The following is a 20,529-nucleotide window of genomic DNA, read 5'->3' as shown; positions in this document are numbered from 1 at the left end:
GTGGGAGCCTGCCATGACAGACCTCTAGTCAATTTTATGAGTGACCCGATTCCCTTTCAATGAATTTATTTTTGTTTATATCAACCTGTATATTGTTTAATCATATCCTGTTATCAAGATTTCTGCCTCATTCAGTGGATCTGGTTACAAGAGTCTGAAATTGACAAGCATATAGAAACCTACAGAAAACCAGGGACATTGCCAGTAGCAATTAGAATGAGTCCAGCATTTTATGATACAGAAAGCATCCTCACGTTGATTGTATCTGATCGTTCCTTTACCCAGTGGTTTTCAAAGTATGGTCCCTGGGGATCCATTTTCAATGGGTGTATAAGGTCAAAACTATTTTCATAACAGCACTGAGAAATCATTTGCCTTTTTCTCCATGTTGGCATTTACTGGTAGAGCAAAGGCGGGTAAAGTTGTTGGCACCCTCGCCGGAATCAAGGCCATGGCCCAAAACTATTCTAGTAGTTCTTGTCATTTTCACCCCCATGCACTATCAACAACAAACAATTTTGCCTAAGACTTCCTTTAATTAAATGGTAAGAAATATTACTTTTATTAAAATCTAACCTCTGAGTACATAGCCATTCAATACTGTGTGATCATATAAAACTCAGGTTCTTAAGGTTTCTCCACTAGTGGCCCAGTGTTGTCGTTTTTTATGTTTGTTTTGTTTTGTTTTGTTTTGTTTTTTGTTTCTTGTTTTTTTGTGTTTTTTTATGGTGGCCGTTAGATCAAAAAAAATCAAAATAAACTACCAGTTCTATTCACTAAGTATGTCCAAACAATTTAGTTTTAATATATCAACTGAAAAAAAGCAGTAATGCTATGTCATTCATAAATTTCAAATACTTACTAATGGGATATACCTGTTATTCACTCTACCAGTTGTTCACACCTTGGAGTCACATTGGCTGTCACACTTCTTTCCTGTTGTATGTAGTGTTTTGCTCAATATCCAGTAGATGTTGCCGTGTCAGCCTTGAAAAATATCTGTGGAGCTTGTCTGAGTTATTGGTGGTGTGTTAGGGCTGCTTCAGCATGCAGTTTGGAAAATGTGGGTAAAAACTGTATCTGATGGGGGTGCCTGGGTGGCTCATTCAGTTTAGCCTCTGAATCTTGACTTTGGCTCAGGTCACACTCTCACAGTTTGTGAGTTTGAGTATCAACAGCAGACGCAGAACCTGCTTGGGATTCTGTCTCCCTCTCTCTCTTCCCCTCCCTCGTTTGCTCTTTCTCTCAAAATAAATAAAAATAAACTTAAAAACTTCTATCTGCTGCACATCAAGTACAATGGTTGTCTCAAGGAAAAACACTGGCACGATTGTTTGAGGGGTGAGTTGAACTAGCCACTTTCCTCGTGGAACACCCATTTGTACTTGAAAGAACAGACAGGCAGTGGCTGTTCGGGCTTGGATACTTGGCAGATATTTTCTCCAAGATGAATAAAGTGAGCTTGTTACATTAAGGGCGATAATTGATGGTATTCTTGGCCAAGGATAAAATTCATGTTTTCAGATAAATATTAGTATTGTAAAACTTGTATCTACCATCGTGAGTTTGGAAGCTTTTCCTTATTTAAAGACTCTTCTAATGAAATCTGCAGTGATGTTAATGAGTGTGATTTTTAAAAAATTTTTAATGTTGATTTATTTTTGAGAGAGAGAGGCAGACAAAGTGTGGTCAGGGGAGGGGCAGAGAGAGAGGGAGATACAGAATCCGAAGCAGGCTTCAGGCTCTGAGCTGTCAGCACAGAGCCCAGTGCAGGGCTCGAACCCATGAACTGTGAGATCATAACCTGAGCTGAAGTCGGACGCTTAACTGACTGAGCCACCCAGGCCCCCAACAAGTATGATGTTTTTAATATTGTATGTTGGAATGTGTCAACATTTTGAAAATCTGCATAGTATCATGAACTGATATTTTCCAAAATGATCAGTGTGGCAAAAAATGTGCGAGCACAAAACTATTCAAGTGCAGATAACTAGATTTTAACTCCTCAGATTATAAAAAGTTCATTGATGTGGTTTCAGATTCCACATGGTAACCAACCTTTAAGCAGCTGCCGCTCTTCCAATTTTAGTGTAGAATAAAAGCAGAATGTCCATAATTATCTGAAAAGGCTATTTAAATACTCCACCCTTTTCCAACTATATGTCTGGAGAGGCCAAATTTTCTTCATGTATTTCAACCAAAGAAACATATTGCAGCAGATTGAATGCAGAAGCAAATATGAGAATTCAGTTGTCTTTTCTTAAGCCAGGAATTAAAAATATTATTTCAAAATGTAAAATAATGGTGCTTTTCTCTCATTAAGTTTTTTGAAATATAGTTATGTCCACAAAAATGCTTATGGTAACATGTAATGGAATTCTTATTTATAAAGGAATTAATATATATTTTTTAATTTTTTTTTGTTTTGACTTCCAATATTAATGAGTAAAATCCTTATTTAAAGAAATTAAAAGCTATTTGAGGTCAACAAGATTTTAAGTTTCCTGAGAACAAATATTTGAGAACCCACTGCCTTAGCCTTTCAGATTATGCAGAGGAATGTTCACTGCAGATGAGGATATTATGCTCATCAAGGTTAAAAGGGCATACTCAAGGTCACAGAGTTGGCCAGTAATAATATCAGAATGTGAATTTATGCTGTTTCTGTGGTTTTGTTTCTTGTACGGTTTAGGAAAAGTGAAAGCTTAATCATACAAAAATAGGACAAAGGCCCATTTAGAGAAACACAAAACAAGGCCAGCATGGATGTAGCAGTAAGAGCTACTTATTACTGAGTCATTGACCTTGAACTCTTAACATATTATTTATCCAAACAGTTTAAGGTGGAAGCCAAAAAGCTTGAGTTCTGTGATTATATATCTAGAGGAGAAAATAGAGCTAAACCCAGTCTTTCAAGGGTAGGTAAAATCTTTTCAGAACAAGGATATGACCTGGGACCCTGAAATGACAGCAAACAGGCATACTCTCAAAGAACTCATTCCCTATTTGAGAATAGCAAAGTGAAGGAGATATATATTTGTCTGAAATGCTGCCCTTTGGCAACATTTGAACTGCAATAAGCCAAAGTCTGTCCTCTTGCTTTTTGAGTCTCTGGAGGGGCCATTCCAGAAAAGTCTTCGGTATGTGTAAAAAAGTGACGGGTCATTTCAGGACATCATTTCTGGTCAGAGAAGTCACTGGTAGGGGGCCCTTCTCTTCAGGGCTTTCTCCTTGTTAACTACTAAATCATAAAAATCCTCTTCTTAACATTGTTTTTTAAATTATTGTTGTTTTGAATATTTGAAGAGATGGACAAAGAGAGGTTTGCAGGAACAACATTGGCAAATGGATTCATAAGCCAGAGTCCTTCTAGCTTCCAGGATAGAAGACAGTTCTGTAGGCTGGGCTCCTATAAACAAGACTGGGTTTTGTTCTTTGCTGGATGTAGCAGGGAGGACGGAGCCCTGGCAGGTTTTCTGGGGCTGTCCTATTATTGAAAAATCAATAGCTACACAAGATAGGGCATTAGGCCATATTATGGAGCCTAAATTACAAATACCCTTTAATGTCTATGGAATCATGGCTATTACTAGGCAATCGATCTTAGCTTTATTACCTCTCTCACTCTCTGTTATACATAAACATAGCAGCTCTGGAGACATTCAGAAAGATGGTTTCAAAACAAATGCCAACATCCCGAGAGAATTTGTATAGCCAAGAACATAGGATTTTTATTACTAGGCTCATATTCTAGCGGGGAGGAATCAGTTGTGCAGGGGTGCCAAAGTTAACACCATTTGTAGTGTGAAACGAGGGTGTACCGCCTGTGTAGTTTGCAGAGAAGACTTGCTGCACATAAATTGCTAAATATGCTAAGAATAACTAATGAAGATCAAGGTGATTGACACAGAAATTCCCTTCTCTGACCATTCTGTCTCTAATGATTTCTTACAGCAGTTTACTGTACACGGTCCCTAAAATTTCACCATTGTTCATTCCTAATGTCAGCTAAAAATTAAAGGTTCCTGTTAAATGCTAGCATGCTGCTATTAAAATGCTAACATGTTAACTGGGAGGGAGCATATTAAATAAAGCAAGATGAGGGAGGAGGTAGGGAGATTAGTGTTATGGGAAGATAAATTTTACTGTCTGTAAGATGTATTGGGAGTAAGGGAGAGATGGAAACTACATTAATGAACTACTGTATAGTTTCTCCATAGCTGGTTTGAAATCAATTGCGGTGGACATTTGCTCCCTGGGAGTTATGCTTACGTGGGAAATAGGCATATTTGTCTCTGTCCAGATGTAAATATGAACAAAGGGAACTTAAGGAACAGACTTAGCCTCAAGGATTTTCTATTATTCAAGCTTCTCCAGAGCCAACATCTGGTTGGAAACCTACGCATCAGCAGGATAGTCTTTCATTCCCAACAAAACATGTGAATGCTGAATGTAGGAGCACACATCTAATCAAAGGGAGTTCCTTGTTCTCCAAACCCTCTGCTGGGAACTAAAACTTATTTGAAACTTATCTAGAATATTCAACTCCCCTTGTATCTATCTGTCTATCTATCTATCTATCTATCTATCTATCTATCTATCTGAATTCCCTTTTCTGACCATATATATTTTTTATTTTAGAGAGAAATAAAGCGTGCATGAGTGGGGGGAGAGGGACAGAGGGAGAGAGAGAATCTTAAGCAGTCTCCACACTCAGTGCACAGCCCGGCCCAGGGCTTGATCCCATGACTCTGGGATTATGACCTGAGCTGAAAGTCAAGAGTTGGATGCTCAAACGACTGAGCCACCCAGGTGCCCCAATGACATCTATATATTTACTTATTCATTAGTTATTCATTCAACAAACATTTACAGAGTATGTACATACTTAGTAAGGGCTCTGATTAGTGAGTCAAGCTTTCATATGGGCATACGTCTGGGGAGGACCAGATTACAGAGAGCCTTTCATGGCTGAAGAGCTTGGGTGTAATAAACAATTGGAAACCATTGGAGGATGCAGATAAAAAGGATAACACGGTCATATGTTAGTTTTCAGACAGATCAACATGAGTACCATGTGGAATATGGCTTTGAGGGGAAACGCTGGGAAGAGGGAAAGCTAGGAGACTGGTTCGGTATTGCAGATAAGAGATGATAAGGTTCTAATGTAGACAAAACAGTAGGGATGGAAAAGGGTTACTGATCTGAGAGATAAGGATAATAGATTGGATGCTGAATTGCCAGTTAGGGACCTGAAAACCTTTTGGACCATTTCCCTGTTGCACCTACGATAAAGGATTTTAGTTGCAATAATGCCTCTTATTAATCAACTCTAGACCAGAGTTTGGCAAGTTTGGCAATCTAAGGTACATGGTCAAAAATGGAAGTGGACCTGAAGAACATGGAGTCATTCCTTACGCCACCCACTCTAAGATGCCACTTTGCTGGCCCTTCCTCTTCACTCCTCCCACTTGCACTCAGCTTTCAACATCATTCACAACTCAGCAGTCCATTAGCATGTATGTGGGTGATCAGCTTTATTATTCTCTCCCCTTTTCTCTCCATTTACAGCTTATAACAGAATAAATAACAGAATATTGACTTCCAGCGTACGAAGCTGTTGAATGCTAGTCTAGACCTTATTCTAAAATTTGCAAGGCTATAAGTCATATGACAGTAGATACTCTTGGCCTAGTCATGTAATTGGTACGAGGGATTCCTAGAGATCATAGTTGGTCTTCACAGGTTTTCTGATGTTTTGGGCATGCTAGTAAGTAGAGTAAGCATTGATGCAAGAACACTAAGATGCCAACTAATAGTGTGATGAGGAATAGGAAGTGGCTGTGTCTGGGTGGTGTGGGCTCTAGAAAAATGATTTGCCTACAGGATCTATCCTCGAAAGCTATGTCCTGACAATACTTTAATAACTTTTATTGAGGGGCGTTCTATTTTGGAGGCCAGGGTTTTTGTCCAAGGCAGTCCAACCCATTGAGTGATCAGAGCCGCAATGCAGGCAGCAAAGCTTACTGGTTGTGTGAGGGAGGAAAAATGGGCCATTGTGTTAGGGGATAATATGTCAATTTTAAATATGACATTAGTATCCAAGATGATGGGGGAAGGGACTTTCTCCCCCAGGGGAGGAACTGGCAGACGCTGGTCAGGTTTAAAGGCTTTAGCAGGGGACTTTCATCCTAGATGAGAAATAGGTACAATCCCACTGGGTTGCGCTGGGCCAGGAGGTGAGTGGGACATGCAGGGTTCACCTGAAGCTCTCCAGATGCTAGGGACTCCTGACCCAAATGTTGCTGGAGGCTTTTCATGTACACCAAGTTTGGGACAGAATTAACAATAGATACTAGCAGGAGACAGTTTGCAGGAGACTCTTCCATCTTGTAATATATCAATTTTTACCGATGTCCAGGATTCATGAGGGCTCAATTCAACTTTGTTTCTGCTACCTTTTTAACTAGACACCTTCTGACTTGGGGATTCGCAATAAACTAGCCTATTTTCATTTCCTTTGTTGTCATGCATGACACATATAAATGTAGATTGTTCAATACAGACACACCAGGTCTTGCCAACCAGATATGACTGAATGTTCAGTCTTTAGTGGGGACTTGATTTTACTCCTATAACATTTTGAGAAGGTATATAGGGTTAAAGAAGGATTTAAATATGGTCAAAGCCATAGTAGAGACTCTTCTAAGTTCAAAATAGTTTCCATTTAACCAGTAGCCCTTAAAATAGATAGCCCTGAGCCCATCTATGTTTTTCACTGAGGTGTATGCAATTTTATGCATACAGCTTAATGAATGTTTATAAATGTAAGCACCCTTGTTACTACCACCTACCATCTGTATCAAGATATGCACGTTTTCATCACCCTGGAAGGGTTCTTTATGCCCATTCTAAGTCAAGTTCCCCTTAGAAGTTAACACATATTCTGACATCTGTCCATATACTAGTTTTGCTTATTCTTGAACTTCATATAAATGGAATAACACGGTGTGTACTCTTTTGTGTCTAGCTTATTTTCAATGTGATATCATTGTGTTTAATCTATGTTTCTGTGTATTGTCAGTAGTTTATTCTTTTTTTGTTCATTTTTAAATGGTTGTACCATACTTATTGTTTTTCGTGTTAATGGACATTTAGATTGTTTATGGCTTTTTGGTGATATGAATAAAGATACTACAGACATTTTTCTATTGTTTTTTGGTGGATGTGTGCACTCACTGATCTTGGGTATATGCCTAAAAATAGAATTGCTAGGCCATAGGACAGATGTAGGTTTACAGCTTTAGTAGGTAATGCAAAAGTATTTTCCCAAGGGGTGGACAGATTTACCCTCCCACCAGCAATGTGTGAAAGCTCCAATGCTTTACATCTTTGGTTACCATTTGATATTGTTGGTCTTTGGTATTTAGCCATTCTTGTAGGTGGGTGGTGATATATAGTTATGCTTTTAATTTGCATTCGCCTGATGACTAATGAGCTCTGGCCATTTGGATATTCTATTTTGTGAAGTATTTTCTCAAATTATTCTCAATTTTTAAAAATTGGACTCTCTGCCCTTTTGTTATTGATTTGTAGGAATTAATTGTATATCCCGGATATGAGTTTCATGTCAGATATATATTGTGACATCTTTTCCTCAGTATGTTGACTTACCACTTTCTTGATGTCTTTTGATGAACAATTCTTAATATAAAAAAGTCATGGGGGTGGTGCCTGGGTGGTTCAGTGGGTTAAGCGTCTGACTTCGGCTCAGATCATGATCTCACAGTCTGTGAGTTCGAGCCCTGTGTTGGGCTCTGTGCTGACAGCTCAGAGCCTGGAGCCTGCTTTGGATTCTGTGACTCCCTTTCTCTCTAGCCCCCTGCTCCATGCTCTCTCTCTCTCTCTCTCTCTGTCTCCCAAAAATAAACTTTAAAAATGAATTTTTAAAGTCATGGTTATATCACGTTTTCATTTCATGATTTATGCTTTTGGGGTCCTGTTTAAGAAATATTTGCTTAACATGGTCTTACAGACCACTTAATTATAGTGCATTTTCTGGAAATTGGGAATTATGATGAGGCTAAATTTCTATTTAGTAGAGATTAAACTTCTCAATTTGAAATAAATGTAATTTACAAAAAAAGTGCCAAAATGGTACCAAAACACCTATAACTCTTACCCAGTTTCTAATTATTTACATTCTAGCACATGTGTGTTTCTTCTGCCATTTTCTCTTCCTCTCTCTCTTTCTTTTTGTCTCTTTATGTTTACTTCAATGTGTATTTTATAGAAGACCAGTGCACTTTTCTATATAGCCACAGGGGAAAAAACTATTTTTTTTTTTTAATTTTTTTTTTCAACGTTTATTTATTTTTGGGACAGAGAGAGAGAGAGACAGAGCATGAACAGGGGAGGGGCAGAGAGAGAGGGAGACACAGAATCGGAAACAGGCTCCAGGCTCTGAGCCATCCGCCCAGAGCCTGACGCGGGGCTCGAACTCACAGACCGCGAGATCGTGACCTGGCTGAAGTCGGACGCTTAACCGACTGCGCCACCCAGGCACCCCTCCCCTGGAAAAAACTATTTAAATCAAGAATTTGATAGATTACTATCCAGTACACAGACCCTGTGAAAATTCTATCAATTGTCCAAATAATGAGACAATTCTAGCCAAACTAGCAAACAAAAACCATTTTTCCTCTAGTCCAAGAGACAAATCGTGATCACAGGCTGCGCTCACTTATGTCTTTAATCTCCTTCAATCTGGAAGAGTTCTTCAGTCTTTTCTTTGTCTTTCATGGTGATATTTTGAAGACTAGAGACCAATTGTTTTGTACAGTTCCCCTCCCTTTACATTTGACATTTCCTTATAATTAATGGAGGTTATGCATTTTTGGCAAGAATACCACAGAAATGACGTTGTGTCCTTCTCTGTTCATCACAGCAGAAGGCATGTGATATTTACCCTGTCACTGATGATGTGAAATTAGATCACGTTGCTAAGGTGGTGCCTACCTGCTTTCTCCATTGTAAGTGCCGTAACCCAACTACAGAGGCATGATGGAATCCTACCAATTTTTTTCAGATATCAAGACTGAAGATGCCACACACACAACAAGAGGATAAGATGTTTTATTTCTTATATAACTGAGGTCTCTGTAGAGAGCAGAGCAGATTTCTCTGGCACATTCTATCTCTTACACTGCCCCCCAAAGAAGTTATTGACCTTTCCAGCACCCAGTGTCTTTTTGGCATGTGGGGGTTCTCTTGGCAACATATTCCTTATTTCCAAATTGTACTTAAGTCCATTACTTCTGTTAGTTGGTATAAATTCATCCATACCTCTAATTCAAATCCCCAAATCACAGGAATTATTCTAGCTGTGTCATTTGAACTCCCTTTCCCAATGAGAAACATGGTTCCTATTTTCTTATTTGCTCATTTCCCTCTTTTATAATCAATATATTGACCCCTTTGGCTGCCTCCTCTGCCCAAGCCCCACAAGTTCTGGTCACTCCTTTAGTCTCAGTCACCTTCTTGGCCTGGGTCTTGTGTGCCTCAGTAGCCCTGGCTGCCTCTTTGGCCCTGGCCTTGCCAAGCTTGGCAAACCTGGATGATTCATGGGAAGGAAAGGAATGGGAACCAATATGTAATTACTAAAAAAAATAGAAAGAAGAAAAAAAAAAAAAAAAAAAGGAAAAATCATTATAAATCTTTTTGAGTTAGTGTTGAACTTAGTTTTTCTATGTTCACAATAATTTTAAAATTGGTGAAATAATCGGCTTTAATGAGTGATGAAACCCAGTCATTGTGTTGGACTTGAGAGAGGGAAAATGGAAGACCTGGCTTCAAATGTGCTCAGCATGAATTGAGGGGGAAAAATAAGATTTAGTCCCATCTACTCAAGACCAAGAATGTTTTCATAATGTTTTTAGTGATTACCGATCGTAATAATCCTAATGTTTTTAGTGATTACCAATCCTAATAATAATGCTCTAATAGCATGAGAGCTATCATTTCTACTTAGTGATGACCTTGCTGAGCTCAATTAACCTGCCCTGAAAGATCACAGAGCGAATATGTGACAGAGCTTGCATTTGAACCTCAGTGTGTCTGACTCTAAAGGTTAGCCTTTGCTCCCTGTTCCTACCATTTCTTACTTTAAAGGATTATATGTTTAACTGGTAAGTAAATACAAGAGTTAAGGTGTTAATAATTCTGCTTTTATTGAATATTGACGAAACCTCAATCTCTAGAGAAGGTCAGAACAAAGATGTGGCGATGATAGAAGGAACTGTTGTGTCTTTAACTTTCTTAGAGGTGTTTGGGGTCACCTTTGAGAAAAACGTTAGGGACTGCATTTCCTGGCAGGTAGGGAGAGAGGAATTACTCCTAGCCAAAGGCAGAGTCTTTGCCTGTGGAGATAAGGACTTTATTCCTTAACTGCATATTCTTCATAATAGGCTAGATTTTAATGCTAGAGCAATTTCCAATACCTGGGAAAGAATTGCTTGCTCTAAGCTGGCTGGATTCTGCCACCTGGGGTGTTTTTCCCATTAAAAAAATATTTTATATGTAACCTAACCATCCTGTTTCCAAAAACTGTTCCCAAAATTAGATTACATTTCATATTTAATACCAAAATTATGACCCCATGAAGACTTCTGACCTAATTGTCCTTCTTTATACTTTTCTCTTGTTCTTTCTGATGCTTCTCCAGGATGCTAACTCATCTGAACGTGTGTTCAGAATGGAGTCCCACATATTTTTCCACTTGGGGCTTACTTCCATCTCACCACTGTCAGATAAAAAACAAACCTGGACTTAGTAAAGAGAGACTTTATTTGAAAGGATTGTTTCAAGGATTATTTCAAGGATTATTTCTCTGATCATGTGGTCAGAGAGTTCTACTTATTGTAATAATAGATCAGCAAGGTTTATGATCAAGGTTTAGGCAGAGAGAGTTTTTTCTTTTGAGGAAAATAAACAAGACCAGAAATAACCATGTGTGTGGAACAGGGATGAAAGGGTGGCTGATCACATCACAGAAAGTTATACTCTGAGGTCAGCCTGTCCTTGGGGAGCGGATGGGAATCAAGGAGAGGCTGGATGCTGGCTCAGGCTCAGGTCAGAATTCAGGGATTAGAGAGAAAAGAAAGTTAATCACAATTGGATTCATAAGCACTTTGTTCTGATTGTGGGGTAGGGGGCGGGGGGAGCAATCATCATAGGCAATCATGTATGAGACAAAGAATGGAAATGTGGAGGTTCTGTGTCTGGTCTTACCATATATAAACAAGGGAGCGTCTGCGAGTCTTACTTAGGTCATTTGGAGAAGGATGTTACTTTGCGGCAGGCTGTTTCCCAGAACACCAAAGAATGGGTGGGAGGTTTCTTAGCCGCAGCTGTTTTATAGGGTGACAGTGCCAGGATAAAGTGCAGCTTTGTCGCCACATTTCTCACTGCTGTGGGATCACCTTGTTGCCAGACATACTTGTCTTCTACGGATGACAAGGCCTCCCCCACTGCTCTAGGCCCCAGAACGGGATTCCCTTCTTCACCTTCCCAAGTATGGAGGAGAAAGTTCCACTGTTCCAAGAGAGCACAGCCAAGATGGGGGAAGAAAGAAGGAAAGCACATCACAGGCAATTCCTCATAATAATCATGTTAGGTCATGCTTGTTTTCAGGTTCAAGTTCAAGCCCAGACTACACTTTGGTTAAAGGTACAAAAAGTGAGTCTTCATTTTCTTTCCTGGGATTAACCTTTTCACAGGATGGTACAGTGAGATGATTCGCGTACATAAAGTAAAAATCCAGCCTTACTTAGTGAGGGACCTTGACTTTGGATACCAAGTGGCGACAGCAAGACGATTATACCAACAGGGCTACGTCCCATAAAGCCACACATGAAGTCTAGGATGTCCAGTCAATATTGAGCCCAGTCTTGTTCTTTTTACAACACCTCCTTCCAGGATGAGACATAAAATATGGCAGCATATCCTTGCCCTTCTTGAACACTTTTCACCTTAGCTTGCTTCTTCTGGTAACGTTGTCTATCCAGAGAAGAATACACAAAACTTATCATGAATAGCAATTACTTTATAGGCATAGTCATCTAAATTCATCCAGAGGAAAAGAGCACTTATCTTCAAAGAAACAATGGACAAACATTTCTGCTCTCATCTGGCATCTTGCACCTGGGTAATTCCTGCTCATCTTTCTTTCTTTTTTTTTTTTTTTTTAATTTTTTTTCAACGTTTATTTATTTTTGGGACAGAGAGAGACAGAGCATGAACGGGCGAGGGGCAGAGAGAGAGGGAGACACAGAATCGGAAACAGGCTCCAGGCTCTGAGCCATCAGCCCAGAGCCCGACGCGGGGCTCGAACTCACCGACCATGAGATCGTACCCTGGTTGAAGTCGGACGCTTAACCGACTGCGCCACCCAGGCGCCCCAACTCCTGCTCATCTTTCAAGGCTCAGCTTAAATATTATTTTCTCAGGACAACTTCCCCAATTCCACATTTAGTGGTCCTCAGCTTACAGATTCTTAATAGCACTTTTTTTTTTTTTACTTCCTCATTGCCTTTAGGGCACTTTATATGTTATTCGTGTCATTTTTGCTTATTTTATCTGTCTCCTATGATACAGCCTGTGAACACCATGAGAAACGTATCTGACTTGTCACCACTCTTATTTGCCTGGTGTAGAGTTTCTGTCCATAAATATCTGAGTAAAAATTTATAGAGAAAAGCTTTACTGTGTCTAAGACTTCAGCATTAAAGTTGAGGATGACCTAATTATTCCTAAAAACAATAGGTAAGATTGCTTATCTTTGCATAAACCTATATGGCCCAGGTGCTGTGCCTTTTGTTTTGTTTTTGTTTTTATGTTTATTTGTTCAGAAAATCACAGCTTCCCTTGAAGGTAAATTGGAGTCTCCACTCTTGAGTGGTAGAGAAAATATGCAAGAACTTTTGAAATGGTAGTTTTTCTAACTTCTACACCCATCACGATTGTTAAAATAAGGGCTTAGTCACAGCCTGAGTCTGAGGTTATATATGTTATTTTCAGAATTAATGATGTATAGTGTAATTTGAGCTCTGAAAATGATAATACCTATATTCATCCTGTGATTTACCATTTTCAAAGCAATTTCACATTGGTTCATTTCATCCTCATGAGTACCTTTCGAGAAAAAAACAGTTTTTACACCCATTTTACAAGTGAAGAATCTGCAGTCCGTGTCTATTACTTGGCTTCCCCAAGACAGGCTGCTGAGAGCAAACTGGGGTCTAGCCCAGGCTTCCTGACCACATCCAATGCACCTGACACCACTCTCTCGTTGCTGAGTCAACAGCAAAGGGGACTTGGCCCCTTTCTATCTTAGTTTCAAATAGATTGTGTGTCTTTGGCCTCCTTTTCCAAATGAGAGCCAGTTGGGTTTATCTCGAAGTGGATGCTGTTCTTTGGCACTGAGCCTTCTTTTTCAAAGGATATTCAGAGCTGGCAAGGATCTCACCAGTTACTCAGTCCAATGCAACATCCCCACCATGTGGCTGTCCAGCCTGAACTTGAATGTCTGACCTGACGGAGAACTCACTCCTATACACATTCACCTGTAAGTAGTTATGTTGGCTTTCGATTTAGGAGACCTTGAGAGAACTAATATAATCATCCTTACTTTACACAAGGAACAACTGAGGCACACAACATTTAAGCAATTTGCTCAAGGTTGCACATAGAGTAAATTTCAGACTCTAGATCTGACCCCCCCCCCCCCAGCATGCTGACTCTTAGAGCCCCCTTGCTAAATAAGAGGCACATACTCTGCCTCTGTACCTAATCAGTATCTCCCCCATTGCCTCAATGAAGGTTATAAACCTTCCAGGTATTCTGACGCCAATTTTAATCAACATGGATGCATGTCCAAGTGATGGGGATTAAGGAGAGGAACACATTATTTAGAGATTTGGATTTTGGCTTGGTTTGAGAGCTTGGCTGTGGCAGGACAGGATTCATCACATCCAAAGGAAATGTGTTAGCGAAATATTTTCTTCTTTAAATGCTCCTAATCAGCCCATTGTGGTTGTAGAAATTACCCCTTCTGGTGTAAGGCAATGATTACGATCAGGATAGAGATCTGGCTTCGTTGCAAACTCTGTTTAGATTCTAAGGCAGTTCCCACTCCTCACCACAACCCGGTTGCAATCTGCCATCTTTAAGACCGGGTGTGAGGTGGGACTGCCTAGCCATACAGTCTGCAGTGGACCAAGGACGCGTTTATGTTTCTCCATATCTGAGTTCAACTTAGCTCATGAGCCACCTATTTTTTTTTTTTCTAAGGCAAAAAACTCAGCCTTGCAAATTAAGGTAAGTCAGTCATTTTTATTTAAAATTCAGGGGTGCCTGGATGGCTCCGTTGGCTGAGTATCTGGCTCTTGGTTTCAGCTCAGGTCATGATCTCACCATTTGAGCTCCAGCTGATGCACACTGACAGTGCAGAGCCTGCTTGGGATTCTCTCTCTCTGCCCCCCACCCCCCACTAGCGCACACTATCTCTCTCTCTCTCAAATAAAACTTTTTTTTTTTTAATTTTTTTTTCAACGTTTATTTATTTTTGGGACAGAGAGAGACAGAGCATGAACGGGGGAGGGGCAGAGAGAGAGGGAGACACAGAATCGGAAACAGGCTCCAGGCTCTGAGCCATCAGCCCAGAGCCCGACGCGGGGCTCGAACTCCCGGACCGCGAGATCGTGACCTGGCTGAAGTCGGACGCTTAACCGACTGCGCCACCCAGGCACCCCTCTCTCAAATAAAACTTTAAAAAAATGAATAAAAAATAAAATCCAATCTCACTTAGGTAGCTACTACATCAATTCCATTTCTCCCAGTCCCTCCCCTTTCCTTCTCTTCCACTGGGGAAGAATAGAGGTGCAAAAGTCTGTGCTAGCTCCAGGTTGGGGTGGGGTGGGGTGAGCATAGAATCTCAACCCATTATGTGTTCTTACAGGCCGCCGCTGAGGTTATCTCATTCTTCCAGGTCTTGGTCACACCCTGTCCCTGCTGGGACTGTAGCATCTGCTTGCGGACTCACCTATAGGTGCCTATAGACGTAACACACCCTGTCTCCTCCTTGTTCCAGCCTGGAGGGCTCTTCCTATTGGCTAGCACTCTCAGATACTCTTAGATGCTTCCATGACAGGGCTGTAGGACTCTCCACAGGGCCTTCTCTGGGTCTCCTTGTAGCTGTTTCTGTTCTACCCTCTGGCTCTTTGTAAAGCAAAGAGCTCTCCCCCACAGCAAGAGAGATAAACCCTCTCTGCTTTGAGAGCCTCCAAAGTTATTTGAAGTTGTCAACCACCCTTCCCTCCCAAGGTTTTGACCCCAAAAGCAGAGCAAGAAGTGGTTTCCCAACCAACCTTCACACGTGCAGACACGTTTCTATCTCGTCCCAAAGCTTTCCCCATTACCCATGTTCAGTACACAACTTTACTTTCTTATTTCCTTGTCTAGTTGCTACACAGCTCTTAGGTCAGCCTTGCCTCTTCCTTTCTCCATAGTTGAGGCTGGACTCTACATTCCGAGCACTATAGTTCTTGAAGAGCTAAAATCAACAACAATGACAATGACAAAAGTCCTCTTCAGTTTTCAAAGTTGTTAAAATAGGATATTGAATGAGGCTTTTCCTATTGTCCTGGAATTTTGGCTGAAGCCCCAAACCTGGAACAGTAAGTACTGCGACATTCTAAATAGAGCACCAAGTTGCTGCCAGTTAGTACTTCCAGTGCTAGTGAAAAGGTTGCCAAACCAGGCTCCTGATCCCCCACCCTCCCCTCCCCAAACAACGTATGCAAACAGGAGACTGGCCATTCCAAGGGAATTGGTTACAGGACAAGAAAACTTTACAGTAGCAGTCATGTCTGAAGCTTTTACCTTTTCCTTGGGTTGGGAGAGGGAAGGGGTTCTCCAAGAGAATCATCCAGAGAGTTCTTTGAGGTCAGAAAGAAAGGGACTGGGACCACCCTCCCCAGGTGGATATTGCTGAGTTGCAAAAGTCACAGGTCACTACAACGAAGCCCATCAGAGTGTAGCACTCACAGGTTACTCTTAAGGGAGCTTAATACGAGCGTCCTGGTAAACATAGAAATGCGTGCCTGCTTCTAGCCCAGAAGCAACAGGTCACTGGAGCCCCTGTGACAGCAGGGTGGGGAAACAGGGCATCCAGTGGCAGACTGCTTGCACTCCTAGTGTTTAGTGCAGCAGGGTGTTTGAGAATGGCCCAAATGGATGGTGCAGAAAGTAGCTAAACTTGAACCATCTCTTAGCTATCCAATAGGCTATCTTTCAGGGACAAGGGGAAGCCAACATCTGTGGGAGTGTTCCCAGAGACAGAAATTGAAAAGGGAGTGATTGGCTTATGGTCCAGTTGTCAATGTCAGGAATTTGTGCAGGGATGAAATTCACACAATGGATTCTGGACCCCTTGGAAGAATCAGCACATGACACCTGTCGCATGGAGGACATCACTAGTCAGCATAACTACAGAGGGCCACTAGAACCAAACCTAATAAATGAGAAGAATGTTTGCCCCTTTCCTGTATATTCCTACTCTTCTTTCAGTAAGAGCCTCAATGGGAAGAGGGAGGTGTCCAAGGTGCCTAGGTCTCCAGGCTGGGTTAGGGATGACCTGAGTATAAAGCTTTCTTTGGATGAGACAAAGTACCTTTTGTTGTGTGCTCAAAAGGACATCTGTAGTATCAAAAAGGGAGCACTAGTCTTGAAAACAGGACCTGCTCTTAAAACCAAGAGTGGCCATAAAGTCATAGATCTGCTTGAGTTGTCATCAGAGCCAGAAATACATCTGGAAAGAATACAACGTTTTCCTACAGGCTGAGCAACAGTGAGTGAGTTACTGAGTTGGTTACTGCCTCTGTGCCAAGACCGGGTTAGGAGATCAAGGGTTTAAAAGGTGGTTCTCGCTGGAGTCTTTTGCGACCTCCCTTTTTTATGGTTGTTAGTCCTACCCTCAAACAGTTTAATGGTAGAATGGTGGCAGGTAAGGAAAAATTACAACGCAGGAAAATATATCAGTTAATATTTAAAACAATCTTTCCCCTCTATGGGAAAAATGGTCTGGATGCTATCAAGATTTTGTTTTGAGTTTTATTTATTTATTTTGAGAGAGAGAGAGAGATAGAGAGAGAGAGAGAGAGCGAGCATGTGGGAGGGGCAGAGAGAGAGGGAGACACAGAATCCGAAGCAGGCTCCAGGCTCTGAGCGGTCAGCACAGAGCCCGACATGGGACTTGAACTCACCAACCATGAGATCATAACCTGAGGCAAAATCAAGAGCCAGTCGCTTAGCCAACTGAGCCACTCAGGCGCCCCAAAATACATATATATATTTTTAAATTCTAGCTTCTTTTCACGATGGTGTTGTTGCTTCCTTAGATAGGAGTAGGGGGTGAGAAAATTATTTTTCTTAAGATATCTTTATTTTTGGTTCTTTTTTTTTTTTGTCCTTTTAACAAATTGATTCCAGATTAGTTCACTGTGTACATAGTTTGCAGAGAGCCAGGCTTATGGCACTGCCTCTTCAGACCCTGACCCTATATCCCAGACGTGTATTCTCTGCTCTTTAGGTAGTGGCAACAGTATTTTAACAAGCCTCCTACCCCACTCCTAGGTTTGTTCCCTCTAAAACATTTTCCACATTGCTGCCAGAGAAATTGTCAAAACTTTATCCAATCCTCAGTCCTGTGTTTAAAACCCATCAATGACTTTCCATTGCCAGAGAAAACTTACTTTTATTCTGCAGTAGTCTTTATATTCCAGCACTCGTCCAATCTCTTTTTTCTTCTTGTCTGTATCTTTGCTCATCCCCATTGAGCTCCTTATTGCCTTCCGCAAACATCATAGATTTTGCTCCCTAAGGACCTAACCTCTCTCCTTGCCATTCCCTGTCTCCCCCCAGCCCCCCACCACCCAACAGGCACCACCCACCACTTTCCTCCTCTTATGTGCCAATACCTGGCGAACCTTCAGTCTTCCTGCAAGAACACGTCTTTGCAAATCTTTGGGCAGCGTTGTTTATCCTCCCTGCGTGCTCTCCTCACGTCTATTATGGTTCTTTCTGTAATAGCCTTTTCTCTTTGCTGTATTTCTCTTCCACGAATATTTGCACATTAAGGGAAAATGGAGGGTATTTTCCATGACTTTATTCCCATAGACTGGCGCACCCTGATTGGAGAATGAAAATCATTTTAGATCTTTTATGGTTCCTCTCTTTTTTCAGATGTATTCAGTAAAGTGGGATATAGACTACCTCAATTCCTTGAGAGAACAAGATGTGCTATACCCTTCCACAGTGAATGTACTTAACTTCCGAGGTTCCTGTGGTTTGCTTAGTGAGTTCTGTGAGTTTTTAAGCTGAGGACAGCACCAGACGAAATGAGGCCAGATCGAAAGAAATCTGTCATAGGACCAGGAAGAATTTAAATGAAGTACTTTAGTGTTCCCATCCGCTGGCTATTAATGTCTCTCATTCCTTCCTGGAATTACTCTAGAAGACTGAGAGAAGTGTGAGAGAGAAAAGCAGAGGAACTAACACTTCTTGCTATAACTTTCTTTTGTCCCACATCTGGTGACTGACAAGGACAGGATGGGCAGACTGTCTCTCTTGCCCAGAGCCATTTTAATCCATCATCATATTGAAGACACTTCAGAATGAGAAGTGACAGCCCCCACCTTGCAAGGGCTCTGCTGGGGAAATACCACTGCACCCGAGGTCCCAGAGGGTTGTCCGGACATGATGCGCCACAGCTTCTGAGACCATGCAGGGAGGGGCGTCAGCCACGGGGATGAGCAGGAGCCTTGCTGGAGGAGCTGTGGCCAAGGAGGAGGAAGGCCACTGAGTGGAGCGGTATCCGTGAGAAGCCACTGTAGGACAGTGTTCCCAGGCTGATCTCGTAGCTGGAAGGAGCTCACCAACTTTGCAAAGTGAGCGACTCCTTTTCCTACAGCTCACCCCAGCTTCTCCTCAAGCAAGAGGAACATCAGATTGATCTTTCTCCTCTGTACCTCGCTGTTTTTGGTCTCCGGCAGGTCTAAATCCGGTTCCATCTCCCTTCATTTCCTTTCCCGCAGCATGGGTTTACCAAAATTAAGTTTTGCTGACTAACAATTCTCTAAGGCCTGATTTCACTATTATCTAAATAAGAACACTCGGTCTGATTCATCCTGGATTCAGGCTCTAAATGTGCCTTTAGAAGAAGTAACATTTATTTTGAGCTGACGGAAGTGGGAGATTGGCCTTGCCTTCCCCCTGCGATCAGTATTAGCTTTAGTCCCCAATTTACAAATGTTTGGGTCCTGTCAGGCAACACAAACATTTCAACATCAAAAGGCTGCTGGCCTTGAGATTTGGCCCTTCCAACTGGCAGGAACGACTCAGAAGTAGTGCTTTTAAAATGTTGTATAAAATGTATATATATTTCTATATATTTTTCTTTCCCCCAACAACTGATAACCATTCTTGTACCAGAAATTGCTAGATTTGATGCAGTTTGGTATGGTCTGCAGCACCGTTGGAAGGAGATTACAGCAGGGGCATTTGTGCCTTGGAACTTCTCTTCACAGTAACAGAAGTAGGAGAGAGAGAGGGATCATCCTTGGAAGAGATTTCGTGTGGTGACAGCAGAAGAGGGGAAGCCAGAGGATTCAAACATTTCATCAACATTCTCTGAAGACAGACACTTTTGATTTCATAGCGTGTGTTCAGTCTCAGAGATTTCAAGTCTAGGCTCTCTTAGTCAAGAACCAAAAAGAGTTTGGGGCACCTGGGTGGCTCATTAGGTTAAACATCCCTACTCTTGACTTTGGCTCAGGTCATGATCTCATGGTCCCTGGGACTGAGCCCTGCGTTGGGCTCTGCGCTGATAATGTGGAGCCTGCTTGGGATTCTCTTTCTCCTTCTCCCTCCGCCCTTCCCCCATCCTCTCAAAATAAATAAATCTAATTTTAGCTCCAAAAGAGGAGGAGAGGCAGCACTAAATTTCCCTGTCGTTAGCTGTTATACTAATATCCTAGGGCTGCTATAAGGAATTAATTTCCAAGGGCTGCTGTAAAAACAACAGAAATTTATTCTCTTCGTGTTCTGGAGGCTGGAAGTCCTAAGTTAAGTTAGTGGGGCCATGCTCCCTCTGAGACTCTAGGTAGAATCTTCCCTTGCTTCTACCTAGTTTCTGCTGGTAGCCGGCAATCGTGGGTGCTCCTTGGCTTGCAGCTGTATCATTTATATCTCTGCTCTGTCCTTCCATGATGTCCTCCCTGTGTGTATGTCTTCATATTGTCCCTCTTCTTATAAGTGCCTGGGTCATATTGGGTTAAGGGCCACCTTTCTCTACTATGACCTCATCTTAACTAACTGCACCTGCAATGACCTTATTTCCAAATAAGGTCACTTTCTGAGACACAGGAGGTTAGAACCCAACATATCTTTCTGGAACACAAAATTCCATCCATG

The 20,529-nt window shown here is 41.5% G+C and overlaps 1 long non-coding RNA gene across 2 annotated transcripts; it reads right to left on the bottom strand.

The window, feature by feature from the left end:
• Positions 1-8,752: 8,752 nt before the first annotated feature.
• On the bottom strand, positions 8,753-20,350 carry LOC121044117 (uncharacterized). Of its 2 annotated transcripts, XR_005797140.1 has the most exons (5): positions 20,242-20,350; positions 17,811-18,245; positions 11,290-12,057; positions 10,673-10,801; positions 8,753-9,659 (listed from the first exon to the last, which is right to left on the bottom strand). It is a non-coding gene; the product is annotated as an uncharacterized LOC121044117 (long non-coding RNA). The 2 variants fall into 2 exon arrangements; XR_005797139.1 differs by lacking the exons at positions 8,753-9,659; positions 10,673-10,801 and having other exon boundaries at positions 10,825-12,057.
• Positions 20,351-20,529: the final 179 nt, after the last annotated feature.

This window comes from Herpailurus yagouaroundi, unplaced genomic scaffold, assembly GCF_014898765.1.
Source record: "Herpailurus yagouaroundi ecotype Mexico unplaced genomic scaffold, PumYag 188, whole genome shotgun sequence".
Lineage (NCBI taxonomy): Eukaryota > Metazoa > Chordata > Mammalia > Carnivora > Felidae > Herpailurus > Herpailurus yagouaroundi.
This window is presented reverse-complemented; position numbering and strand designations above follow the sequence as displayed.